This window comes from Ursus arctos, unplaced genomic scaffold, assembly GCF_023065955.2.
Source record: "Ursus arctos isolate Adak ecotype North America unplaced genomic scaffold, UrsArc2.0 scaffold_3, whole genome shotgun sequence".
In the NCBI taxonomy this organism is placed as follows: Eukaryota; Metazoa; Chordata; class Mammalia; order Carnivora; family Ursidae; genus Ursus; species Ursus arctos.
The window spans coordinates 78,522,582-78,543,224 of NW_026622985.1; positions in this window are offsets into that span (position 1 = coordinate 78,522,582).

The window sequence follows — 20,643 nt, forward strand, 5'->3', positions numbered from 1 at the left end:
GGTTTATATTAATGCATTTTTTTCTCTTATAGCACCTCTATCAAGCTGGACCGTTTTCTTGTATGGTGTCGTAGTGACTTCGTTTGGGTCCTTGCACTTATAGTAAGTAATCATGAGTTACTGAGCCATTAACCTTGCAAAGAATCAAGAGCAATACCACCACCACTGTGGCTGCCAACACCACCAGCTACACCACCACCGCCTCCTCCTCCATCACCCCCACCTGCACCACCTCTGCCTCCCAGTCCCCTACCACCACCCATCATGAACTCACCTTAGCTCCCTCCAAGGCTAAAAGGTGACACTAGAGAAAGCTTAATAGAGATCATATTTTTGAATCACTTTGTAAAAATTGCCAGATGTAACTCAATCCCTAATGTGACTTTGAGTCTTACATTCAGTTCTTTAGGTTTAAAAACTATCTAAACCTTACTCTAGTTATTCATTAAATTTTTAATCTGAATCTCAAAAACCTGTGTTCTTATAAGAAAAACACTTAAAACAATGTTTGGCAAACAGAAAGAACATAAATGTTAGCTACTTGTTGCTATTGTTCAAGAAACAACTTATATTACATTTCATATGACTTTGAATTTGTATTACAAATAATTTGATGTCAGAAATGTCAGAAATGAGCATTAGTTTCATGAGACTTCCACTGACAGGATGTTTTGGCTTGTTTTGCTACTTATCATCAACTGACCGGGAAGTAATAACCAAACAGAAGTATACAGATGAGCACGAACTCAATAATGAGTCCAGATAAGCTATTTGATTCTTTCCAAGGCTAATAATCAAGTAATTCATGATTACCCACTTGGCCCAGGGAACTAAATAAAGTCATAGCCACTACATCATAAAATAACAGTCTAGCCTGACAGATATGTAATAGTACAGAGAAAATGTACAACAATCAACAGCTCAATTATATAGGTCAAAGTAGGGTGTTCTAGGAGTTTGAGAAGGTTTTGGAAAGAGAGGACCAAGCTGGTCTAGGAAGGGTGGGTAGAGAAGAAAAGAGTATGTTTCAGAGCTTACGGGAAATACAGCTTTTACTTTCCCATAGTCCAAAAGAATCTTACTAAAATATTATTTTCTGGGCACAAAAATGTGGCTTATGGTAAGCAAATCATGAAACTCACCCAGATGTACTGAGATACCAAAGGAACCCAGCTAAAAAAAGTTAACTTACAAGACAGCATAGTAGGTATCTACAATTGTATAACAAACTACTACAAAACTTAGCAACTTTAAACAGCACACATTTATTATACCACAATTTCTATTGGTCAAGAATCCAAGCCTGGCTTACATAGGTCTCCAGCTCAGGCTTCCTCACAAGGCAGCAAAGTGTTGGCTGAGACCTTGCCATCTCAAGACTTGACTGGGACAGGATCTGTTTCCAAGCTTACTCAGTGGTTGTTGGCAGGATTTAGTTCCTTGTGGGATGTTGGACTGAGAGCTTCAGTTCCTTGCTGGCTGTTGGTCAAAGGCCGCCCCTAATACCTTACCACACAAACATCTCCATAAAGCAGTTGACAACATGGCAACTAGTTCATCAGAGTATGCAAGTGAGAAAGAAATCAGGAGAGTGCCAGCAAGATGGAAGTAACAGTCTTCTGTAACCTAATCTTGGAAGTGACATCCCATCACATTTGCCATTATTCTTCTATTCATTCTATTCATTATAAGTGAGTCACAAGGTGACTCAACCCCCAGTCAAAGGAAAGGGGTGATTACACAAAGGCACAAACTCCAGGAAGCAGGAATCTTCAAGAGCTGTCTTAGAAGACTGCCTCCTACAGGAGTTGTTGCTTTGAAGATCTCATCACAGTGAGGCTTGCAGAGCCTTGAATGTGCCTGCCTATGGCTCCATCAGGCACTCAGAGCAATTATTAAGCAAGGAACAGCATCTACCATTTATAAATTTATAAACTCTGCCACTGATAATGTTAATATATTGTTGCAATTAATGGGGAAAAATAAGTTTGTGAGGTAGAGAAACAACCGTTGGCTGGGATTACATTGCTTTTTACCAGGTTTAATTTTATTATTTTACTTCTGGATGGTCACAAAGCATCTAATACAGGTCCTGCCTGTACCTAAGCAGTCTTATTTTCTTTTTTTCTCCTTCTCTTACTTCCTTCACGTTTCTTCCATTTTTTGGATACTTAGTGATAACTTCATTGGAGGGAAGAAGAGTGAAAAACACGATCATATTCTGGAAGAATTATTGCACTTCTTAATCTTTTTTTTCCCATTTCAAGTTGAGAAGAGGGAGGCAGGAAAGCAAGCAGAAAAAGAATCAAAGAGGGAAGGAGAGAGAGGAGGGAAAATGAGGCCTTGGGAAAGACTCTAGCCATCTGGGGTTTTATTGCCTTAAATTAGAAGTGAGGGAGGAATTCCCAGTTCACTCTTCTGAGATAGAAAAGCAGAATCCAGGAGCATTTCCAGGGGCAAGTTCTGGGTGCAACTGTTTGAGTGGGAAAGTGACTGGTGGCAGAGGCAGGTATGCAGGCTGGTGGGAACGCCAGGGGCTGCAGATGGGGAGGGCTGCCCAACAGCAAAGGGAAACAGTGAGACCAGAGGAGTGGGGCTGGAAAGGGCAGGAGAGGGAACTGTGCCCAGAATAATAGCTGGTGAGCAGGGCCAGGTCCCCATAAGGGGATATGAAAAGTGAGAACTTAAACAAGAGATGGAGAAGGAGTAATCTTTCCCCCAAGGACATGTTAAAGGCTGCTGAGAACAGGGAGGGATATTCAGATGGGCCCATGAAAAGTCTCCATCCCTAGAGGATCCACTCATTTTTCTCTCCTTTCCTTCTCCAGCCTTCTCTACCACCACCTCCTAATTCTACCCTTTCTCTGTTCACTTTCCTTTCTTCCCATCTTTCTTTTTCTTTCAGTCCTTACTCTTTATATGACCTTATTACAAAACGTAAGGATATCTATTGTATATACTTCCTGAATAGAATTTCCTGTTCCCTGCTCTAAGTTAAAAACCTTAACAGACGGTTATTTGTTTAAAATCCCTGTTTTAACTTCACTATTTTTAATTTATGGAAACTTCAATAAGCTTTTTCTCCTTCTCTGACCCTTGATAGAAAAAAAAGGTTTTCATGTCCCTACATCAAACCATAATAGTTGGGTTGAATCTCTATATGTTGTGCTTGGCTATGACATAGCACACTTGTCAGTAAATTCTTCCTTGATGAAAGGGTAATTTTTTTTTAACTCTAAGTTTCCCAATTGGACATTAGCATGACCATCAAATCTGAACTAAATTTAAAATCTTTGCATGTAACCTGTGGATTGAAAATATCTTACAATATAAAATCTTACGAGAGACTTACGTTAAACTGGTTTCAATCTATATTGCAAATATATTGTTACGTCCTAATGATTGGCAGTAAAGAGTTTTATTGGCAGCAATGGGGGAAAAAAAAAGATGATAAGCAATAAATTGATCTCCGACTTTGAAGAAAAAAAGAAAGCCTAGCTCTCAAAAGCCTAAAATTAAGCTTTTCACCTCAATTCTGATACTATTTTAGCAACATGTGTAGGGCTCCAGCTGCTAAACTCTGAAGTGTGATCCTGTCACTGTCACCGCTTAAGGAGGATTATGTCACAGCAGTGCCTTGACTAGGAGAGCTCCCAGAGATAACTGAATGTCCCTGAATGGTGCTCTGGCCACCACAAGTGAAGAAGGACCTCACCCTTCCCCACACAGTTTGAAGCCAAAACATCCCCTCTAGTCAGGAAACATTTCAGATACACTCAGTGTCCTGCCATAAAGACATTTAGACAGTAGACTGTGCTGAAGTCCAAATTAATCGGGTGAGGATTTTGTAAACTCCCCAGGAAATAGACTAGCGTGTCTTGAGGATGGTGCTGTGCTCAACCAGCAGTATGTATAGGTGGCCATCTTACCATCTGACAAGACCAGCATTTGCCAGTGTGGCTCCTTCTGAGGAACTGTTTTCAGAAAAATACACTCTCACACATTCACTTCTGAAGCTAAAATTAAGCATATAAGGTCTAAGGTTTTCTTTTATAAAAGTACATAAGAGTTGGGGGAGGAAGTTTGCATCTCTCCAAATTTGAGTCTCCTTGAGACAACCACTCACACCTGGGCTTTGAGAAGAGACAAAGGGGTAAGAAAATAAAGAGAGGAAAGAAAGAGGGAGATAAGGCAGGAAGGGAATCCAGAGGATGCTTCAGTATGAAGGGATAGAATTAAAGTCACCCAAAACACAGGAGCATTGTTTCTAAAGTACTCAAATTTCAGCCAAACATAGAATCACCAAGATAGAAAAAGCTGCTGAGGTTATTCTTGCCTGAACCCTTCTAACCACAGTGAGGAAACTGATGCCCAGGGCAGGGCAAGGACTTGTCCGAAGTCCCCTGGGGAGTTAGAGGAAGAGACAGGAGTAGAAGACTGGCCTGCTGACCCTGTTCCAGTCCTTTGCACATCACCCCAGAACTTGTATAAGGAGTCTTTAGGTTTACATTTTTAGATATGTACATTTGGGATATATGTGTGTATTATAGATTTCTTTCTCTGCATTCGTAAATTGTTCCATGCAATGTTCTTTTCAAATTAAGGTAATAGGTTTTCTACTAAATCACACTCTCTTGTTTACTGGATATTTAAATTTACCTGACCCAAAGTCTTAATCACAAGGTTATTCAAATGAAGAAGACAGATAAAGTGAATATTACAGTTTATTTACATTTCCCAAAAGCATTTACTAAGCATTACTCTTGAGCACAGCATTATCCTAGCTACAGCTTCCTATAGTCAATCTATTTTCAAGACATATGAATAAAAGGCATGGAGCCTATAACAACCTACACTCCTCCCTGAAAATAGGATTAATTCTTGGCAATGCCAACAAACTGGCAAAGACTGCCAAAGCTCATCTTCCCAAGCTAAACTGGCTTTAGTTCCCAGCTATCTTCCTCCCAGTCCCTGACATAGTCTCCCCCAGGAGCAAAATTAAGAACACTTTAACAGAAGGACAATAATGGAAACTCTAAATGCTTAATACATGCAGTCTACTTCTTCATTAATGAGAACTATTCAAATCACTAAGCTGCATCAAACCAAATAAGCCAGGGCTGAAAGCAGCCATATGTTAATTAGGTAGAAAGAAAATATGACTTCCTAGATTTTGTCCTTAACTAGGATTAAACTACCTGGCTTCTCAAGGATGGCTCCTAAGCTGATTTATTTTGCAACTTCTTTGACATGTTTAGGTTAGTGCCAATTTATATTAAGACAATGAGACCCTCTGCATTTCTAGAACTTGTTTCCTCCACCTGCCCTACTCCCTTTCCCAACCAAGACCCAGACAGCTATGGCAAGGTATCGTGGAATTTCTGCAATGTCCTTCTCTCACTTCTATTCCTTGCTCTCCCTCCTTAACCAACCAACCAATCAACCAACATACAAATAACTAACCAATCCTCTTCTCTCCTCACCAACTCCCTCAACCCTCCCACACATTCTTAAGAATGACTGAAATTTCTCCTCAACAAAATATTAGCAAACCAAATCCAACAATACATTTAAAAAATCATTCACCACAATCAAGTGGGAGAGCCACAGCAATCAGATAACAAAAATAAAAGACACACAAAATGGTAAGGAAGAAGTAAAACTCACTATTTGCTGATGGCATAATACTACATATAGAAAACCCTAGGGGCACCTGGGTGGCTCAGTTGGTTGAACATCTGCCTTCAGCTCTGGTCATGGTCTCAGGGTCCTGGGACGGAGCCTCAGGTCAGGCTCCATGCTCATTGGGGGGTCTGCTTCTTCCTCTCCCTCTGCCCCTCCTCATGCTTTCTCTCGCTCTCTCAAATAAATAAATATTTTAAAAAAGAAAACCCTAAAGACTCCAGCAAAAAACTACTAGAACTGATAAATGAATTCAGTAGGCTGCAGAATACAAAATCAACATATAGAAATCCATTGCATTGCTATACACTAATAACGAGGTAGCAGAAAGAGAAATTAAGAAAACATCCCATTTACAGTTGCACCAAAAATAATAAAATACCTAGGAATAAACTTACAGAAGTGAAAGACCTATACTCTGAAAACTATAAAACACTGATGAAAGAAATTGAAGACAACACAAATAAATGGAAAGATATTCCATGCTCATGAATTGGCAGAACAAATATTGTTAAAATGTCCATACTACACAAAGCAATCTACAGATGCAATCCCCATCAAAATGCCAAAATCATTTTCACAGAACTAGAACAAATAATCCAGAAGATCCCAAAAAGCCAAAGTAATCTTGAAAAAGAAGAACAAAATTGGAGGTATCACAATCCCAGATTTCAAGACTTACTACAAAGCTGTAGTAATCAAAACACCATAGTTCTGGGCGCGCCTGGGTGGCACAGCGGTTAAGCGTCTGCCTTCGGCTCAGGGCGTGATACCGGTGTTCTGGGATCGAGCCCCACGTCAGGCTCCTCTGCTATGAGCCTGCTTCTTCCTCTCCCACTCGCCCTGCTTGTGTTCCCTCTCTCGCTGGCTGTCTCTATCTCTGTCAAATAAATAAATAAAATCTTAAAAAAAAAAAACACCATAGTTCTGGCACAAAAATGGACATGTAGATCAAGAGAACAGAACAGAGATCTCCAAAATAAAACCACAATTATATGGTCAATTAATCTTCAACAAAGCAGGAAAGAATATCCAATAGGAAAAAGACAGTCTCTTCAACAAATGGTGTTGGGAAAACTGGACAGCAGTATGCAAAAGAATGAAACTGTACCACTTTCTTATACCATACACGAGAGACATAAATGTGAGACCTGAAACTATCAAAATCCTAGAACACAGCACAGGCAGTAATGTCTCTGACATTGGCTGTACCAACATTTTTCTAGATATGTCCCCAAGGCAAGGGAAACAAAAGCAAAAATAAACTATTGGGACTACATCAAAATAAAAAGCTTCTGCACAGCAAAAGAAACAATCAACAAAACTAAAAGACAACCTACTGAATGAGAGAAGATATTTATAAATGACATATCCAATCAAGAGTACCCAAAATATATAAAGAACTTATAAACTCAGCACATGCACACATGAAAATAATATAAAATAATCCAATTTAAAAATGGGCAGAAGGGGCGCCTGGGTGGCACAGCGGTTAAGCGTCTGCCTTCGGCTCAGGGCGTGATCCCGGCGTTATGGGATCGAGCCCCACATCAGGCTCCTCTGCTGGGAGCCTGCTTCTTCCTCTCCCAATCCCCCTGCTTGTGTTCCCTCTCTCTCTGGCTGTCTCTATCTCTGTCAAATAAATAAATAAAATCTTTAAAAAATAAAAAAAATAAAAAAATAAAAATGGGCAGAAGACATGAATAGACATTTCTCCAAAGACATACAGATAGGCAACAGACACATGAAAAGATGCTCAACATCACTCATCATCAGGGAAATGTAAATCAAAACCACAACGAGGTATCATCTCACACCTGTCAGAATGGCTAAAATCAAAAACAAGAAACAGCAAGTCTTGGCAAGGATATGGAGAAAAAGGAACGCTCTGCCCTGCTGAAGGGAATGCAAACTGGTAGAGCCACTGTGGAGAACTTCCCTCAAAAAGTTGAAAATAGAATTACCATGTGATCCAGTAATTCCACTATTGGGTATTTACTCATAGAATACAAAAATACTTTGAAAAGATATATGCACCCCTATGTTTAATGCAGCATTGTTTAAAATAGCCAAGATATGGAAGCAGCCCAAATGTCTATCTACAGATGAATGGATAAAGAAGATGTGGTATCTAATGTTATATACATAATGGATGTGGTGTGTGTGTGTATATATATAGGTACATATGTGTGTATATATGTGTGTATATATGTATATATGTACATACATATATATATAAAGATGTGGTGTATATGTAATAGAATATTACTCAGCCATAAAAAAGAATGAACTCTTGCCATTTTCAAGAACATGGATGAACCTGTTCTTTGTTTATTTTTAAAGAATTACTTTAATTGCATTTTTAACATATAGGAATACGCAGTGTGTAGCAATTCTTAAATCCAATTTTCCTCTCTCTTCAGTTTCTCTCACCTCTTTGGTTCTTACTCAAATGTCTCTTTCTCAGTGAGAAGAGTAGAGTTTTTAGATTTTTCCAAGTCTCAATGTCTGACTCAATGGAAGACAGCTGGTTTTACATATCTGTTTCAGTCTTAAAGAACATGGATGGATCTAGAGAGTATAATGCTAAGTGAAATAAGTCAGTCAGAAAAAGACAAATACCATATGATTTCATGCATATGTGGAATTTAAGAAACAAAGCAGAGAAAGAAAAAAGGCAAACCAAGAAACAGACTCTTAACTATAGAGAACACACTGATGATTACGTGGGAGGATGTGTAACACAGGTGAAGGGGATTAAAAGTACATTTATCATGATGAGCACTGAGTAATATGTGGAATTGCTGAATCATTATATTGTACCCCTGAAACTCATCTAACACTGTATGTTAACTATACTGGAATTAAAATAAATAAATTTATGTATTATTCATCTATTTTAATTAATTTTCTTAATGACTAAAATTCCATCATCCATTTTGTTCATTAGATTGTTTCAAGGGGAGTCCCTCTTTTTATGTCTTGGGTGCTCAAGTACCCTTACATTCTCTATTTTAATCTACTCTCTATTTTAACCCTTACACTGAAATTGAAATGACTAACAGCACTTAAAAATGTACATCTCTCAGGGCGCCTGGGTGGCTCAGTCGTTAAGTGTCTGCCTTCGGCTCAGGGCATGATCCTGGAGTTCTAGGATCGAGCCCCACATCAGGCTCTTCCACTGGGAGCCTGCTTCTTCCTCTCCCACTTCCCCTGCTTGTGTTCCCTCTCTCGCTGGCTGTCTCTCTGTCAATTAAATAAATAAAATCTTTGAAAAAAAAATGTACATCTCTCAGGGGAGGATCTGCATTAGCAGAGCTCTGTGAAGATATATGCCCAATGCCCATCCAGTTTCCCAGGCATAATAGACTCTCTTCTTGTTTAATTGAATTGATACATAGCTCTGTGGGCAAAATTTAATACTTTCAAATCAAACTCTGTCTTCATTAGAGCACTGCTTTCAGAATAATTTTCTATTGATAGAAGTTCATACAGGAGAGTGCTGGAGTCATGCATAACCAGGTAGCCACTTGAAAAAATGTTTGATTAAAATATTGTTGTTTTAGGAGGGCACGTATTGCATGGTGCACTGGGTGTTATACGCAAGTAATGAATCATGGAACTTTACGTCAAAAACTAGGGATGTACTGTATGGTGACTAACATAACATAATAAAAAATTATTATAAAAAACGTTGTTTTAGTCTTGGCAAACAAAATAACTCTTGTGAAATAATTTTAATGGCTGGATTGTCTTGCCAACTAGTTTATAAACTTGAATTCAGAGAAGACATGGATATGATATCTGAAGGACTTGTTCTCCTCAGCTCCTGGCACATACCTTACCTCTAACTGAAGTTCAGCAGATGCTTGCTGAGTAAATGTGAGAATTGATGAATAAAAATGAGATAAATAGAAGAATGGGTGGATGGATAAATGGAGGGATGAAAGAAAGAAAAGAGAAAAGCATCAATGGACTGGACAGGGAGTCAAAGATAGATGTCACAATTTACTTTCACCCAAGACAAAACTTAAATAGAGGATCAGTTAGAAAGAAATGTATATATTGGAGACAGAAAAGGGAGAAGAAAAGGAAGATGAAAGGATCAGTGCAAGAAGCAGTATGGGCAGTAAGATGTTGGTGATGGTAAGAAACCCTCGGCATGCCAGGGTATCAGAAAATTATTTGAAACTTGGAAACAGGCAAAAAGAGATTACTGGGAACCCTTTCAGTAAAGGGCTGGGCTTGGCTTTTTATTGTCTAGGCCAGTTTACAACTCTGCAGAGGAACAGGTTAACTTGTAGATGTTTATTTGGTAGAATAGGTAACCAGACAGGTTATGGTTTATGGCTCTGTTGGATATTAACCAATTTTGTATATAACCCCTTAATCTTATCTTAGTTGTGCCTATAAGTGGCTAGCTACTCAAATGTTCTTTCAACCAGTTTTAACATCTTACTGGTTCCCTCATTAATGAGTTAAATAAAATCTTTCGTAACTGTTCATTTTATATTTGCAGGAGAGTCATGATTTTCTCTTTACCAAAAGTATCAAAGATCTTCATGACACATCATTAGGGAAACATTAGTGATTCAGGAACTAGAAACACCTACGGTTCTGCCTGGTTCTCAGGCTCTACAATACAACCAGCCACTTTGATGTCTGGCTGCTCATCTGTGAGTCATTATTTTCATCCAGTGCTACCAAAGGAGTGAGAAGTAATATAATTCAAATACTCCTTTTCAATGGCCAAAATAAGTATTTCTTCATTCATTCAACAATACTTATTAAGTACCTATATTATATGCTCTCTGTACTAGGAAATATGAGGAAATATACTGTTTTGAAAAATCCAGTTGTTCTCAAATTATAGGGACATGAAAAGCCATTGTACAGGTTTTTTTCCAATTAAAAAAAAAAGAAATGTAATGGTTCTCTTTCTGTTTGAAGGAGACTAAACTTGGAAGTTCCATACCAATACTAAAAATATGCCTTAAAAGGGCCAATGCTTTTCTAAGACCAAAGAGGGAAATAAATCCAAAACCCAAGCCAATTACTGAATATTTGAAAATTCCAAAAAAATGGGCAACAAAAACTTTTGACAACTCTTAGACAATTTCTGTATCTGTAGTAATTAGATTGAGGACTACACAAAGCATAGACTGCTCCCTCATCCCTCTAATAATTACAATGAACTGCTAATCTGAGCTAGCCCATTCAGACTTGGTTAGGTTGGTTAAAATGCTGTGTTAAAGAGATCATGATGGTAGGTTCTCTTCCTAGGTGAGCTACTTAGTTGTACTCAATTCCGCAGCTAAAAACTGGTTCCGTATCTTCAGTTAGCCATCGAAATATGGGACAGTGTGAATTAGAGTTCATAACTAGGAATCAGAGAACTAGGTTTTAGTCTAGATTCTACCACTAATGGCTATATATCCTTAAGTGTCCACTCTGAGCCTCAAGATCATCCTCAAGATGAGGTCCCTTATGAAGTCATGTGTTGTCATTATCACCATGAATGATTTAGACAGTTTACCAATAAAATTAGAAGTCAGAAAGTAACTCACTAAAATATAGCAATAAGATAAATTGTTAAATGTTGCTAGGAAGTGGTGTTGTAATAAAAGTTTGAAATAACTGATAAAGGGAGTCATCAAAATAAATACAAGTTAGGCGTACCTGGGTGGCTCAGTCGGCTCAGCATCTGCCTTCGGCTCAGGTCATGATCCCAGGGTCCTGGGATCAAACCCCACACCATGTTCCCTGCTCTACACAGAGTCTGGTTCTCCTTCTCCCTCTGCCCCTCTCCCCACTCATGCGTGTGCTCTCTCTCTCTCTCTGAAATAAATAAAATCTTTTAAAAAAAATAAAAAATAAATAAATACATGTGAGCAGCTCAGAAGAGAGAAGAGCATGCCCTAAATACAATCAGGACTTATTTAGACCAAAACTTCCTAACCTGGAGAAAGCTAACACAGCAATTAATATTAACCTAAGTCAAATGTCTTTTTAGCAGCACCCTATTTCCTCCCTCTAACTCTGTGCTCACCAAGATAACATACTATCCATGAATGGACTGCTCATTTGACCACAGTGGCTCTTCCACTGCAATTTGATAAACTGGGATTCCTATTTCTTAATAAGACATCCTATGAATCTGGTTTGATTTAATCAACCCCAAGACCACTTAAACTTCATGAAGTGACAAATTCAATTTCATGACCTTAAAATGAAGATCTCACTCCAGGCAAGGATAATATAATTCCAAAACTGAAAACCATGGGGTTCTACCTGAGACAGGCAGCCAGCCATACCACTCTCTGCAATGAGACTGCATGTATGGGGCTTTGACCAGAACTTTACTGTAAATAGGAGAATACCATTAGCAAACTCATTGATTAGGCTTAATTTTAATCATGTCTTCGCTGAAGACATGGTGACAACAAAGAGATTTCAATAGAAAGGAGGAATTTTCTATACTGTGAAAGGCACTGATTCAATACCTTACCACTCCAGGGTCTTCATAAGTTGTAGAACTTGGGAGAGCAGCCTAGGGATATAGATGCTTAAGACATTACATTTCAACTTAACTATAGTAGTAAGAATTAATTGTTGTATTTTATTTCTAGAGAGCTCTTCAAGAGAGGTTACAGAGCACTTGCATTTCAAGTCAACAAATATTTTCAGAAGGCATGTTGCATCCAAGAACAATGCATTTCAATCACCACCCCTGTCAGTAGGTTCCAATCACCAACCAGGCAAATGGCAAAGGCTCCTTAAGGGAGCAGTTAAGCCAATTTGAATGCCTTAATATGACAGATTCCTCCATTTTTTTAAAGAAAGATTAAAATTGAAATACTGAATATTTTAGGGACTTGATAAGTCTCTAAGTTACTTTTTTTTTCTGCTTACAAGCCTTAGGGACAAATTTCTGGCTGTGATCTCTGGATCATCTGCTTCAAAACCACAGAAGAACTTGATGAGAATGCAAATTTCTGGGTCTACAGATCTACTAAACCAGTGCTGCTGGAGTGGAGCCTAGGAATCTGTATTTTTCATATACTCCCCAGGAAATTTCTAACACATGTTGGGTGAATAGGACCCTAAAAATAAAAACTAACATGAACACCACATTGCTAACTTCAGATCATTTTTGAACTGTATCTACTTAATCTCTCACCCTTCTTCTCTGGGTTAGTTTATTTCATATACAAATTCAAGAATGTTGTAATGCAGCTTTCTGGAATCATCCCCTCTCTCTGACCTTCAATCACAGGGCCTCAAGACCTCAAAACTACATAAAAGATCACATTCAAACCTAGAATCACAAAAACCACTAATTTCTCTCAGTTTGTGTGGAATTGCTTCTGTCCTGTCATGACAAACCATAACTCAGCCTGTTTTTATCAACTATAATTCTGTTACAAAGGCTGTGATTCTGGTGCTGAAGAAAGCACACTGGCTTTGGTGGTAGGCAGACCTGTCATGATCCCTTCACTGGCTCTTGGTAACTCCTTTTATTTCGGACAAGTCACTTAATCAGTCTGAGCTCTAGTTTTCCTGTCTAGAAAATGGGAATCGTAGTGCTTGGGATTGTTTCTGTGATGTAGACGTTCAGTTAATTCAATCATGCACTCAACAAATATTTACTCAGCAACAGCGGTGCACCTGGCACTCCTAGACCTTTGAGATTCATCAGTGAAAAAAAAAACAAAAGATCCCTGTCCTCATGGAGCTTGCAGTTTTAGAAAAAGGAGCTAAGTGGTAAACAATAAATAAAAGAAATAAGTGAATTATATCATAGGATCCAAGTGTCCACTATAACAGAAAAAAAAGGCAGGATAAATGAGATCAGGACAGCAGGGGTGGGGAAGTGGGTCAAGGTAGGCTTCTTTTAGAAAGAAGGATTTGAACTGAGTTGATGGAAAGGAGGGAGTAACCAAGGAGAAGAATATTCCAGGCAGGGAACAATTGGAAGGCTGTAAGATGGGGAAACAAAAAGGGGATCCCTTATCAGCCACCTTGAGGACTGACAGCCAGCGAGAGAGGGAACACAAGCAGGGGGAGTGGGAGAGGAAGAAGCAGGCTCCCAGCAGAGGAGCCTGATGTGGGGCTTGATCCCAGAACGCCGGGATCACACCCTGAGCTGAAGGCAGACGCTTAACGACTGCGCCACCCAGGCGCCCTAGGACTTGGGCTTCTATTCTGGGTGAAATGAAGAATAGTTGCAGGATTTTGAACAGAGAGCATCATGATTCCTTACCTACCATTAGAAACATGTGCTTTGATTATACATTCTAAGACATGGCCTTAAGTCCAAAAAAAAAAAAATTTCATAGATGATCATTTTCAAGAGGAGTAGATTCTGCTTGGGCTTACAGTGATTATTCTTTACAACAGCTTTAAAACAGGACGAAATTTGCCAAAGGACTCTACTATATTTGCATAACCATCTCCAACCATGATCTCTGGAGATCACTGTGTGTGTGTGAATGGGTGTGTGCACACACACTCTCAAGCTAATACCTGATTGCTACTGCCAGCCCTACTGACATTTTAGGTGCAAAACTGTGTTCCTGGATATGGAGCAGAGTCTGAAGAAAAAGTAGTGGCCCTAGACCTCTAGTCATGGGCCATTATACCGGTGCAAGAAATGAAAATTCAGCTCCAGAAACACACAGTTCGGGCCACTTGACATTCTAGTGAAAGATTTTATAAATTACACATTTTCTCAATTCTGCATAGTTAAATGAGAAATGGTATAATGTTAGATCTGTGCATGAGGAAATGGGCAGGAATTTAGGAGAAACCACATAATAAGTCTCACAGCGAGCAAGGGCAAAAGTATATCCTTTCTGTTTTATTTTTCCGCAAAACCCCTCTCATGGAACACCATGTATTTCAAAGAAATTTTACGACTAGAACTTTGTGGTACATTTTAGGGATTCTAGGGTATTAATTTCCCATATTTCACTTCATTCCTGATATTTTTATTGAAAGTTAATTCTTCTTTACAGGCTGGTGTGCTTGCTAATATTGCCTGAATAAAGTGTAATGGTGCAATAAGGTAAAAATTGTCCCATGTAATAGACAAATGCCAGGCTATTGAATGGGGACCCTTTGTTTGCTGTTACATCACACTTGTATGATGAATTTCATGGGTCCTTTAACTATGAAATCTTCTTATCCAAAAAGGACAAAACTGAACTATGTTAACATGTTTATCCAATAAGAGATGAGTGCAGTAAAATGTGTAATTTACTTTTTTTTAATTCCTCTGGAAAACTGAACTTAGCCAAGTCAAATCTTCTGATTGAACATAGAAGCTAATAAGCTTCTTTCTTCATCTCCCTTCTAATTACTATATAATCTAAATGCTGGCACTCGCTACTATTAAATTTTTTTCTAAGCGTGTTTACATCATTATTCAAATTGAATGGAAATCAATTGAGATGGGAAATATGGAAGTTTAAATGTATTCCTTTGCCAATATAGTCAATAAGAGCAGGGACTCTGGAGCCAACCTGCCTGGGTTTGAAACCCGACTCTGTGCTCTGTGCCCCCCAGCTGTGTGATTCAGGGCAAGTTGTTCAACCTCTCTATGACTCAGTTTCATTGTCAGTGAAATAGAACTAGCAATAAGAATGTTAACAGGATAAAATGAATTAATATATAAAGCACTTAGAGCAGGGCCTGACCTGTGATAAGTTACTAAATAAAGAGGAAAAAGGGGGTGCCTGGGTGGCAGACTCCCCCCCCCTTTGCCCCCCACCCCGCTCATGTTCCCTCACGTGCACGCTCTCTCTCAAATAAATATTTTTTTTAAATTAAACAGGAAAAAATATCAAAAATCAAATGGCTCTCTTTATGACCTACTCTAAAGAAGAATAATTGGTGGCTGAGGGAGACAATAAAATCACTACCTCAAGCATTATTTTACAAGCTACTTTCATAGCCCACCTGGTCTCATTAAATCTCTCCAAAGTCCTCTTGTTCATGGGGACCATGCCCTCCCCTGCAATGGTGTACAGGCGATGCCAAGCGTGAGGCCAAAACTTTCATTTCTTCTTTCTTTCTTGAATGTCCTGATTACCGGGGAAGAAACCTCTGTGAGATGAGACTTACTATGCACCTCCAAGTTTTATCTGTGGTATTTATGGAAGCTACATGGAGGGACAAACCCTAGGGGTGTGAAAAATAGCATCCAGAAGTGGTTTTATAGTTCACAACTCTCTGCCACCCTAGTAAAATGTCGATCCTGCCATCCCCAATGGGGTTGATGTGGACCAGAGTCAGACACACACACATACCTGTAAATACACACATAGTGACCACAAACTCAAAAACGGCTAGTCCTCAGACCCCTTTCCCTCCTGGGGGTTCTGTACTTACTCCTTCTGCCTGGCACAGTCTGGCCCAGCTCACACGCTACCTTCTCAGAAAAGTCTTCTGTGATCAAGCCAGTGCTAAGAACAACGGTTAGCACAAGATAAGACATCTAAAAAGTAGTTACACATGAATAAATGATCTTTTCACAAAGTCAAATGATAGCCCTTATCATCTTTTTTTTGAGGAAAGGAAATAGGTAACATACCCACAAGTTTCAAAATTCAAGTACAAAAGGATTTACAATTAAAAAAGTCTTCTTGGGGCACCTGGGTGGCACAGCGGTTAAGCGTCTGCCTTCGGCTCAGGGCGTGATCCCGGCGTTGTGGGATCGAGCCCCACATCAGGCTCTTCCGCTATGAGCCTGCTTCTTCCTCTCCCACTCCCCCTGCTTGTGTTCCCTCTCTCGCTGGCTGTCTCTATCTCTGTCAAATAAATAAATAAAATCTTTAAAAAATAAAAAATAAATAAAAAATAAAAAATAAAAAAGTCTTCTTTATCCTTATTCCCCATCCATCCTGTTCTCTTCCCAGAAGTAACTGTTTCCAGTTTCTTGTGAATCCTTTGGAGATACTGTGTATTTGCCAACCAATACACATATGCCTACCCTTGCCGCCCACCCCCATGTATGACCATTTTAGACAATCTTCTGTTCTAGCCCTCTCTTCCCAGAGCTCTTGTAACTTTGCTTTGTGTTTTACCTATTTTTAAAACCTAGTATAGTTGAACTTACAGAGTTATCTAATCAAAGAATAATGATTTGAGTTATTTTAAATTGAGAGTTCCTCTAGTATTAAAAAATAGATTTTGTTTATAAAAATTAATTTTTGCAACTCATTTTTCAGAAAACTATTTGTTGCCAAAGCCAATAAATGTAAAATCTGTAGATAACTTCATGAGCAGATAATCTTTCTATGGTGTAGGATATATTAAGGAGAGGTTCAAAACACACCAGTGTATAGCTGTGGGGTATTTTTATATTTAACATCAGTGCAAAAGTGATTTTTAAGCAGAGAGGGCTCCTTGAAACCAAGTAGCCACTTTTAACTTTTGATTATTTTCTGGAATTACTGACGTGGGTTAAAAATCTCCACATCTCTGTGACTGAGATCTAATTATGCTTTTGAGCCTCTAATGCCAACACTCCTGTATTTCTACCCACGCAACTACATGAAGCCATGACTTACCCTTTCCTCCTTTCCAGAGCACTTTTACCTGCCCTATCCTCCTCCCAGGGGTGGTAGACCAATCTCTACCCAGCTCTCTCTACCTGTTTCTCTTATCCCCATTTTCAGATTTTCAGTTCTTACAAAAGTTTCTAAATTAACTGACTTAAAGTCAATACTTTCCCACTATGAAGCCTATTATGGAAATGAATAAAACTGGAAAGTAATGAATTAAAGATAATTTTGCTTTTTATACCATTTGCAATATTTGACTCACAAATTTCACATTAAACAAAAGAAGTTAGGGCTGAAATAGAAAACTATTACATGATGAAAAAAGAAAAATACTTAGTAGAAATTAAATTAATTATGAAGGGCAGGTATATTTCTCTTAAAAGGAAAATAGATAACTTTTGACAAAAGTGTTCAAACAAGAGATTTATGACAGTATTAGCTATGCATTAAAATATGAATTTTTTTTTTTTTTTGCACAGACAACTAGTGAATTGCCTTGGGAAACTTGGGCTTTTTCCCAACCTGTGGCAAACTGAATTAAACACTAAAAGGTGTTCTAGGACCCAATTTAAACGTAGAGAAGGGAGTTTTCTACACACACATCTCAGACACCAGTAGGATGTCCTACAGTTCAACTCAATTCTGACACTATCTACTCAGAGACAGCATCAGATTCCACAGGTTAAGGGCTCAGTCCTACAAGACTGCCCACCTCCCACCCCCTTCAGAAGCCAGCTGCAAATCCAGACGGTTACCTGTGTTTGTAACTGACTGACTGTGAATCAGAGGTTCCCACAACTCCTTCCCTGGGTTCAAATCCTTCCCTCACAAAACTCAGAGAAATATTTTACTTAGTAAGTCAGTGGTTTACTATAAAAAGATATAATTCCGGAACAACCAGATGGAAGAAGGTATGGGTCATGGTATGGGGCAAGGGCACAAAACTTCCATGTCCTCTCCAAATGTGCCACTCTCCCTAATTTCCCTGCTTTCACCAGCTAGGAAATCTCCATACCCCATCCTGTTTGGGGTTTTACGGAGACTTCACTACTTAGGCATGTGTGATTAAATCATTGACCATTGGCAATGGAACTAAGTCTCCAGCCTTCCTCCCCTCCCAGGGAGTCTGGGGTTGGGGCTAAAAGTTCCAATCCCCTAATAACAAGGTTGGCTCCACAGGCAACCAGCCCTCATCCTTGGGGGTGGGGGGGGCCAAAGTCACCTCATTAACATAACAAAAGACCTTTATGGCTGTCATCCCTTAGAAAATTCCAAGCCTTTTATTTTTTGGGTCTTGTTTTTTTTTTTTTTTTTAATGTTTGTTATGTGAGTCACCATACAGTACATGATTAGTTTTTGATGTAGTGTTCCATGACTCATTGTTTGCGTATAACACCCAGTGCACCATGCAATACGTGCCCTTCTTAATACCCATCACTGGCCTATCCCAATCCCCCACCCCCCTCCCCTGTGAGGCCCTCAGTTTGTTTCCCAGAGTCCATAGTCTCTCATGGTTCGTCTCCCCCCTCTGATTCCCCCCCTTCATTTTTCTCTTCTTTCACTTAATGTCCTCCATGCTATTCCTTATGTTCCACAAATAAGTGAAACCATATGATAATTGTCTTTCTCTGCTTGACTTCTTTCACTTAGGATAATCCCCTCCAGTTCCGTCCATGTTGATGCAAATGTTGGGTAATTGTTCTTTCTTATGGCTAAGCAATATTCCATTGTATATATGGACCACATCTTCTTAATCCAGTCATCTGTTGAAAGGCAACTCGGCTCCTTCCACAGTTTAGCTATTGTGGACATTGCTGCTATGAACATTGGGCTGCATGTGCCCCTTCTTTTCACTACATCTGTATCTTTGGGGTAAATACCCAGTAGTGCAATTACTGGGTCATAGGATAGATCTATTTTTAACTTTTTGAGGAACCTCCATACTGTTTTCCAAAGTGGCTGTACCAACTTGCATTCCCACCAACATTTCTATCTTTAAATTGGAAACAAGTCATACGCTCATGTTGAGTGTTTATTAAAGTTGATAATTCACATGAAGTGCTAAGTGCACTATGTACCATATAACTAAACTTAAGTAAAATTGAACAAAAACACTTTCTTCTCTTAGAGTCTAACCTATACTAGAGGAACCAAAGTTAACCTGGGCATTGGAACACAAAGTTGAATCTTTAATGGCTTTCCATAAAATAAAACAAATTTATATGGAGTTTCCTTCTTCCATTTTGGGTATCCATTTACTCCTTGAGAAACAAGTTAATACCCAAAATCTTCACATTGCACACTTTCTTTTCCTGGTGAATCCTCACAGGAAAAAGAAAGGTCATTAGTAATGGTCAATTATGACAACGCCTACTATCAATGATGCAACAATGAATACGTGTATGCTTGGACTTGGTTTCATTCAGTCCTCAAATCCTTGGGAGATGTGCATTACTCCAGCTTACTGGTGGGGATAAGACCTAGTTAAATAGCCCAAGATTATACCAGTAGAGGCAGAACCACAATCTGAGACCAACAGATCACCTTAAACTGTGTTCCTATTACTACTCAAACCTGGCCAAGTGAGGATCAATGGAACCAGCCCTCAGCCTTGGGGGCTGGTGGTTTCAAAGTCACCTCATTAACATAACAAAAGACCTTTATGGCTGTCATCGCTTAGAAAATTCCAAGCCTTTTAGAAGCTCTATGCTAGAATGGGGATGGAGAACAAATATATATTTCTTATTATCAATCATAATATCACAAACTAACTTTTGCACTTTGTCCTCTATTGCAGATAGCCTATGTTTCAAACTGGTTAGAAAAATCAGAAAATGTGACTGTAGAGTTTTTATAATTTATTCAATGTTATATTTTTATATTACAGAAACTGTATATATGTATACTATATGTATGTGTGTGTGTGTGTGTCTATACATATTTTTTTTTTTTTGTAATAGAAACTACAGAAAGCAAACCAACACTTGACAGCATTTGCTTGGCTGGAAAAAAATATGCAGAATATACACTGATTCTCAAATGGAGGTTCACCCGAGGTGGGTATTAGAATCTCAAAAAAAAAAAAAAAAAAAAGGAAGACAAACAATGTGATTTTTTTTTTTTTAATCAACCATGGGCAAGGATTTTAAGGGTTACGAAACACTGGCGTATGAGAGATACAAAGACAATAAATGAATATCACAGCTGTTTGGGCTCTTGCCCTGAGCCCACAATCATAATTCTAACAGCCGACATTCTAACCACCACTCTGTGCCAAGCACTGGGCTAAGCATTAAGGCCCATCTCATTTATTCCACCCTGACCCTCAATGTATACACTATTAAGATCTCCATTTTGCAGGTAAAAGCAGTGGATGCTTCCAGGGCTCAAATAA